Genomic DNA, 8,948 nt, shown 5'->3' with positions numbered 1-8,948 from the left:
AACAGTTACGTAGTCACCGTAGTTAAGCCTCACTTTTGACAGTCCTGGAATTTCAATGACATGCGGATTCTTATTAGCCGATAAGTTCGCAACAGAAACAAGCTATGCATCAGCGTCATTCAGTTTAGTTTTTCCAGTCACTATGTAAAGGCAATGCAGTCCAGGTCGACGGGGCGTAATAGATATAGCTCACTTCCTAGAAGGAAAATGGAAGTTCGCTCTATCTCTGACCAGTCACCGTAGTTAAGCCTCGCTTTTGACAGTCCTGGAATTTCAAAGACATGCGGATTCTTATTAGCAGATAAGTTCGCAACAGAAACAAGCTCTGCATCAGTGTCATTCAATTTAGTTTTTCCAGTCACTATGTAAAGGCAATGCAGTCCAGGTCGACGGGGAGTAATAGATGTAGCTCACTTCCTAGAAGGAAAATGGAAGTTCGCTCTATCTCTGACCAGATGCGTGAAGAAAAGTGATGCCTAAATGCTCCTAGAACTTGGGAAACACCTTTTAAATGTATTTTTAAAGGAATTACGGACGAAACTGTAATTTTTTGTTAATATTGCATATTTCTCAAACATACTACTTCCCTCAATCAATACATTTTTCGTTTATACCTAAATAGTTAATTGCACCAGATGAACTACCATTATTATTCTTATCAACGTCAATAAACTGAATTGTAATAAGCATAAACAAGTGAGGGAGTACTGTCGATTTGCGCTAAGAGGAGGCGGGCGTGGTCCACAGAGCAGCACGGTAAGCCAGTGATGAGAAAAGCGTTTTAACTGACCCGAAACCGAGTTTGGACACACTCCTGCGATGGGAGTCTTGAATGACTCTCTGATCTGAGGGATAAGTCCAGCAGGATGGAGACGCAGGCGTACGCGCATAAGGTATGCTCATACCGTAACTGGACTACAGCTTCGTCACAGCAATGTTCCGAAAATGCGTCGACTCCCTACTGTTCGTGGATTAGCGATTAGATTTAAGTTGTAAACTTGAACACTCTTTAATTTATAAGAACTCTTAATAATATACGAATTATTAATTAAATAAACTAAAACAAGTGTTAACGTAAATTAATTTAGCCAGTGCAGTAGATTGTTCCTCTGTCGTAATTGGTAACTTAAAAGTCTAACGACTCCAGAAAAGCATACTAAATTAGAAATAAATGAGGGCATTGGTAACATTTATATAATCTCTAAAAGATCGTGCTGTATTAGACTGAACAGTTTATTCATAAAAATGAAGCGATAACAGTGTGCAATAGCTGGTAATAATGGTTGTTTAAACGTTCTCACTGGAGTCATCGGGTTTCAATCTATCTCTCTCTCTCTCTCTCTCTCTCTCTCTCTCTGTGTGTGTGTGTGTGTGTGTGTGTGTGTGTGTGTGTGTGTGTGTGTGTGTGTGTGTGCGCCCCAACTCTAAACAAATGTGTTGACATGATTGCACGAATAAATGTATTACATCTTTTTCTTGTTATTGATGTTCTATAAATCTCGTTGCTTCTGCAGCACTGTTACAAACTACGGAGTTGTAACCAGCTTTGTTCCTTAAATGAAATGTGTCAGTCATTGTTACCTACGAAAGATTTTTGTGTATACCAGATGTTTCGGTATTGTTTTGGTAGGAGATTCAGTTTATTTATATTACTTTTCGGCTCAGTTATACTGTCTATAATTATTGGTTAGTTAGTCCCAACCGCGATCAGTTCGATGACTAATCATACAAGTTAATTGGATTAAAAATAAATGGTGACGTTGCTCTGCAGAGACACTCATAAGTTGTTATTTTCGCTCCCCACAAACTCACTTCAGTAAAATTCACGTGGTAATTCTACTATCGTTTTATAGAGCGTACGTATACCACGCTTGTAGCTAGTAGTTTCCAGTAGTGCAGTTTCGGATGCAATTCAGTAGAAAAAAAGAGATGTTCCGTCACGTACTTAACATCCGGCGCCTGTAAAGTAGTTAAACTTCAATATTATTTAGTGCGTAATCCTCTTTTGGGTTAACGTACTTTGTCAAACACATTTCCAGAGAGTATACTTTCATTCAACTGATTCATTACAGTTAGTCAGTTATTGTTCTTCCATAGGGTACGCACTCAATAAAAATTCATCTCGCACACCAGAAGACAATAAAAATAAGATCAGCAGGAGTTGTATGCGACTTTAAGGCCTTTTTTTGTGCTGAGCCACGGATTTCCATTCAGTGCTTTGTTATTTCGTTTCTGACTTGACGTGGTCTATCCATGCCCTATTTAAAATAAACTGACACGTAAAACCAAATGGATTCCTTTTGAAAAATAAATTTCTTGCTCAGAACTTTATATTTCCTTTAAGTCAACATCAAACGAGTGTGATGCCCATCTCGCATAAAAAATTTTGCCATAATTACTTCTTTGGTGAAGCGTCCAGTATTATTTCTTCTGTTACGCCTACGGTGTGGGCTAGTGCACACATTTTAATCAGCGGTCTGCTAACACCATATTGTCCCCTTTCTTGATATTATCTATAGTTGCGGGTTTGGGGCGTCTCTGACGTGAATCATCTACAAGAGTAGCAGACCCGGACCTGATTCACAGTGTAATGTGACCGCAGTATTACAAATTGTTTTACCAAGAGGACAACCTGAGTAACCGTGAGCTTCTTACTGGCAGTTATCGTTAAAGTGACGAATCTGCAAATATCAGCCACTATTGGCCCGAAAAAAACGAATAACTGGCAAAACGGCAAGATTATATTATCGTAGAGAAAAAGTCATTAATTACACTAGAACGGACGGCGGAAATTGGTTTGTATTCTACCACGAATATAGCCGTCACTTAATAAAAACCTTAAGACGCTATACTTAGCACAGTCCCATCCGAACTCATACAAAACATAAATAAAAATGTTTTTGTTGTTGTGTTCAGTTCAAGGACTGGTTTGATGCAGCTCTCCATGTTCCTCTATCCTGTACAAGCCTCTTCGTCTCCGAGTAACTACTGCGACCTACTGTACATCCTTCTGAATCTCCTTACTGTATTCATCTGTTGGCCTCTACGAGTTTTACCCCCCGTGCTTCTTTCTAGTACTAAATTGGCGATCCCTTCATGCCTTGCCTCAGGATGTGTTCTATCAGCTCATCCCATCTTCTAGTCACCTAATCTTCAACATTTTATGTAGCGCCAAGGTTAAAAAGCTTCTATTCTATTCTTGTCTAAACTGTTTATCATCCATGTTTCACTTCCATACGTGGCTACACTCCACACAATTACTTTCAGAAAGGACTTTCTGACACTTAAATCTATATTCGATTTTAACAAATTTCTCTTATTCAGAAACGCTTTTCTTGCCATTTCAAGTCTACATTTTATATCCTCCCTACATCGACCATCATCAGTTATTTTGCTTCTAAAATAGCAGAACTCATCTACTACTTTAAGTCTCTCATTTCTTAATCTAATTCCCTCAGCATCAACTGATTTAATTAAATTCCATTCCATTGTCCTCGTTTTGCTTTTGTTGATGTCCACCTCATAACCTCCTTTCAAGACACTGTCCATTCCGTTCAAATGCTCTTCCAAGTCCTTTGCTGTCTCTGACAGAATTACAATGCCATCAGCAAACCTCAAAGTTCTTATTTCTTCTCTCTGGACTGTAATTTCTACCCGAAATTTATCTTTTGTTTCCTTTACTACTTGCTCAGTATACAGATTGAATAACATCGGGGATAGGCTACAACACTGTCTCACTTCCCTCTCAAACAGTGCTTCCCGTTTGTGTCCCTCGACTATCATAACAGTCATTTGGTTTCTGTACAAATTATAAATAGCCTTTCGCTCCCTGTATTTTACACCTGCCACCTTCAGAATTTCAAAGAGTATTCCAGTCAAAATTGTCAAAAGCTATCTCTAAGTCTACAAATGCAATAAGCGTAGGTTTGCCTTTGCTTAACCTATCTTCTACGAGATGTCGTAGGGTCAGTATTGGCTTCCGTGTTCCTACATTTCTCTGGAACCCAAACTGGTCTTCCCTGAGGTCGTCCTCTACCAGTTAATTCTTTCTACTATAAGGGATTCGTGTTAGTATTTTGCAGCCGTGACTTATTAAACTGAAAGTTAGATAATTTTCACATCTGTCAGCACCTGCTTTCTTTAGAATTGGAATTATTATATTCTTCTTGAAGTCTGACGGTATTTCGCCTGTCTCATACATCTTGCTCACCAGATGGAAGAGATTTGTCATGCCTGGCTCTCCCGAAGCTATAAGTAGCTCTAATGGAATGTTGTGTACTCCCGGGGCCTTGTTTCGACTTAGGACTTTCAGCGCTTTGTCAAATTCTTCACGCAGTATCATATCTCCTTTCTCATTTTCATCTATGTATTCTTCCATTTATATAATACTGCCCTCAAGTTCATTTCCCTTGTATAGACCCTGTATATACTCCTTCCACCTTTCTGCTTTCCTCTCTTTTTGCTTAGGACTGGTTTTCCATCTGAGCTCTTTATATTCATCCAGGGGTTCTCTTTTTTCCAAAGGTCTCTTTAATTTTGCTGTAGGCAGCATCTATCTTACCCCTAGTGATATATGTTTCCACATCCTTACATTCGTCCTCTAGTCATTCCTGCTTAGCCATTTTGCACTTCCTGTCGATCTCATTTTTTAGTCAATTGTATTCCCTTTCACCTGCTTCGATTATTGAGATTTTATATTTTCTCCTTTCATCGATTAAATTAAGTATATCTTGTGTTACCAAAGGATTTTTACCATCCCTCGTCTTTTTACCAATCTGATCCTCTGCTGCCTTTACTATTTCATCTCTCAAAGCTATCCATCCTTCTTCTACTGTATTCCTTTTCCTGTTCTTGTCAGTTATTCCCAAATGCTCCCTCTAAATTCTCTGCAGCCTCTCGTTCTTTCAGTTTTTCCAGGCCACATTTCCTTAAATTCCTGCCTATTTGCAAAAAACTTAAATGCCTCAACGCACTATGGGACTTAAAATCTAAGGTCATCAGTGCCCTAGACTTAGAACTACTTAAACCTAATTAACCTAAGGACAACACACACATCCATGCCCGCGGTAGGATTCGAAACTGCGACCGTAGCAGCAGTGCGGTTCCGGACTGAAGCGCCTAGAACTGCTCGGCTATAGCGGCCGGCGCCGCTTTGGCGTTTCTTCAGTTTTAATCTGCAGTTCACAACCAATAAATTAAGGCCCGAGTCCACATCTGCCCCTGGAAATGTCTTACAAATTAAAACCAGGTTCCGAAATCTCTGACTTACCATTATACCCTTCTTTGCCAAAGAAATTGGTATAGGCATGCGTATTGAAATATAGAGTTATGTAAACAGGCAGCCCGCCGGAGTGGCCGTGAGGTTCTAGGCGCTACAGCCTGAAACCGAGCGACCGCTACGGTCGCAGGTTCGAATCCTGCCTCGGGCATGGATGTGTGTGATGTCCTTAGGTTAGTTAGGTTTAATTAGTTCTAAGTTCTAGGCGACTGATGACCTCAGAAGTTAAATCGCATAGTGCTCAGAGCCATTTGAACCATTTTGTAAACAGGCAGAATATGGCGCTGCGGTCGGCAACGCCTATATAAGACGAAAAGTGTCTGACGCAGTTATTAGATCGGTTACTGTTACTACAATGGCAGCTTATCAAGATTTAAGGGAGTTTGAACGTGGTGTTATAGTCAGTGAACGAGCGATGATACACAACATCTATGAGGAAGCGATGAAGTGGGGATTTTCCGGTACGATCTTTTTACGAGCGTACCGTAAATATCAGGAATCCGGTAAAACATCAAATCTCTGACATCGCTGTGGCTGGGAAAAGATCCTGCAAGAACGGGACCAACGACGACTGAAGAGAATCGGTGAACATGACAGAAGTGCAACCCTTCCGCAAATTGCTGGAGATTTCAATGCTGGAGCCTTCAACAAGTGTTAGCGTGCGAACCATTCTAAGAAACATCATCGATAAGTGCTTTCGGAGCCGAAAGCCCACTCGCGTACCCTTGATGACTGCACGACATAAAGCTTTACGCCTCGCCTGAGCCTGTCAACACCGACATTGGACTGTTGATGACTGGAAACATGTTGCCTGGTCGGACGAGTCTCGTTTCAGATTGTATCGAGCGGATGGACGTGTACGGCTATGGAGACATCCTCATGGATCCATGGACCGTGAATGTCAGCAGGAGACTGTTCAATTTGGTGGAGGCTCTGTAATGGTGTGGGACGTGTGCAGTTGGAGTGATATGGGACCCCTGACACGTCTAGATACGAGTCTGATAGGTGACACGTAAGCATCCTGTCTATTCACCTGCATCCATTCATGTCCATTGTGCATTCCGACTGACTTGGACAATTCCAGCATCACGATGCGACACCACAGACGTCGAGAATCGCTATAGAGTGGCACTAGGAACACTCTTCTGAGTTGAAACACCTCCGCTGCCCACCAGACTCCCCAAACTTGAACATTATTGAGCATGTGTGGGATGCCATGCAACGTGTTGTTCAATAGAAATCTCCACCCTCTCGTACTCTTGCTGATTTATGGATAGCCCAGCAGGATTCATGGTATCAATTGCCTCCAGTAATACAACCTTAGTCGAGTCCATGTCACGTCGTGTTGCGGCACTTCTGCCTGTCCGCGGGGGGCCTACATGATGTTATGCGGGTGTATCTGTTTCTTTGGCTCTTTAGTGTATAATCAGTCTGAAACCTTCCGGTGTCACCAGGTCTCTTCTCGTACACATGCATCTTTCATGATACTTAAACCAAGTTTTAACTATGATAAAATTATACTCTGTGCAAAATTCTACCAGACGGCTTCGTCTTTCATTTCTTAATCCCATTCCATATTCGCCTACTACTTTTCCTTCTCTTCCTTTTCCTACGATCGAATTCCATTCCCCCATGACTATCAAATTTTCGTCTACCTAAAATATCTGAATAACTTCTTTTATCTCGTCACGCATTTTCTCAACCTCCTCCTCATCTGCGGAGCTAGTTGGCATATAAACTTGTAGTACCGTGGTGGGTTGGGCTTCATGTCTATCTTGGCTACAATAATGCGTTCACTACGCTATTCATAGTAGTTTATTCGCGTTTCTGTTTTCTTATTCATCATTAAACCTACTTCTGCATTACTCCTATTTGATTTTGTATTTATAACCCTGTGTTCACTTGACCAGAAGTCCTGTTCTTCCTGCCACCGAATTTCACTAATTCCCATTATATCTAACTTTACTTTATCCATTTTCCTTTTTAAATTTTCTAACTTACCTGCCCGATTAAGGGTTCTGACATTCCACGCTCCGATCCATAGAAAGCCACTTTTCTTTCTCCTGATAACGACGTCCTCCTGAATCGTCCCCGCCCGGAGATCCGAATGGGGGACTATTTTACCTTCTGGATATTTTACCCAAGAGGATGCCATCATCATTTAATCATACAGTAGAGCTGCATGCTCTCGGGAAAAATTACAGCTGCAGTTTCCCCATCCTTTCATCCGTTCGCACTTCCAGCACAGCAAAGCCTTTTTGGTTCGTGTTACAGGGTCAGATCAGTCAGTCATCCAGACCGTTGCCCCTGCAGCTACTGAAAAGGCTGCTGTCACTGTTCAGGAATCACAGTTGCAAAAACCGAACACTGACCCTTCTGTTAGAGCTGCTTAAGTAATGATTGAAAAAAAGTCAATAAACGTAATCTGTCAAAAATATATTGCCATCAGCACTGATGAGTTTTGATTAATTGTTAATTGCTTGAATAACATTGCTTTAAAATGGGTAATTCTTTTACTTCGACGTCCAGGGTACAGAAGACACGGTACTATTCTTAGAGCAGTCTTGTGGCGCCCTTGTAAGACAGTTATCTTTCGTAACTACTACTGATTTGAGAATACATGTTCGTTCTGTTCATATCACAACAAAGATTTGATCGGTCATACCGAAGGATTTTGGAACGTCACGGTATCAAAGTTTCGTTTTTTTTATTTTTTATTTTATTATTATTATTTGTTTTGAGTGGGGGGTCACCAGTCCTCTGACTGGTTTGATGCGGTCCGACACCGATTTCTTCTCCTGTGTCAACCTCTTCTGCCCAGAGCAGCACTTATATCCAACGTCCTCAATTATTTTTTGGATATACTCCAGTCTTGGTCTTCCCCTACTGCTTTACCCTCTATAGCTCCCTCTAGTTCATGGAAGTTATTCCCTGATGTCTTAACAGATGTCCTACCATCCTGTAACTTCTTATGGTGGTCATTGTTTTCCGCATATTCTTATCCTCGCCGATTCTGCGGAGAACCTCCTCGTTTCTGATCTTACCTGTACACTTCATTTGCAGCATCCTTCTGTCGCATCAGATCTCAAACTCTTCGATTCTCTCCTTCTCAGATTCCTCCACAGTCCATGATTCACTGCCATACAATGCTGTGCTCTAGACGTATAGTCTCAGAAATTACTTTCTAAAATTAATGCCAGTATTTGATCCTTTTTACGCCCTCCTTCTTTCGTTCATCATACTTTACTTTGCTTCAAGGGTAACAGAATTCCTTTACTTCGTCTATTTCATGATTCTCAATTTTAATGTTAATATTATCACTAATCTCATTTCTGCTGCCCCTCGTCACTTTTCTCTTCCTTCGGTTTACCCTCGGTCCATATTCGTTGCTCATTACACTATTCATTTTGTTCAGAAAGTCCTGTAACTCTTTCTCGCTTCCACTGAGGACAGAAATGTCATCAGGAATCTTATCGTTGATTTTTTTCATTCTGAATTTTAATCCCACTTCTGCACTTATCTTTTGTATTCGGCATTGCTTTTTCGTTGTACAGATTGAGCAGTAGGAGAGTAAGGCTGCATGCTTGTCTTACACAATTTTCAGTCCGAGCAACTCGTTCTTGGTTTTCCATTCTTGTTGTTCCTTCTTAGTTCTTACATATATTGTTTA

This window comes from Schistocerca serialis, chromosome 2 (assembly GCF_023864345.2).
Source record: "Schistocerca serialis cubense isolate TAMUIC-IGC-003099 chromosome 2, iqSchSeri2.2, whole genome shotgun sequence".
NCBI lineage: Eukaryota > Metazoa > Arthropoda > Insecta > Orthoptera > Acrididae > Schistocerca > Schistocerca serialis.
This window is presented reverse-complemented; position numbering follows the sequence as displayed.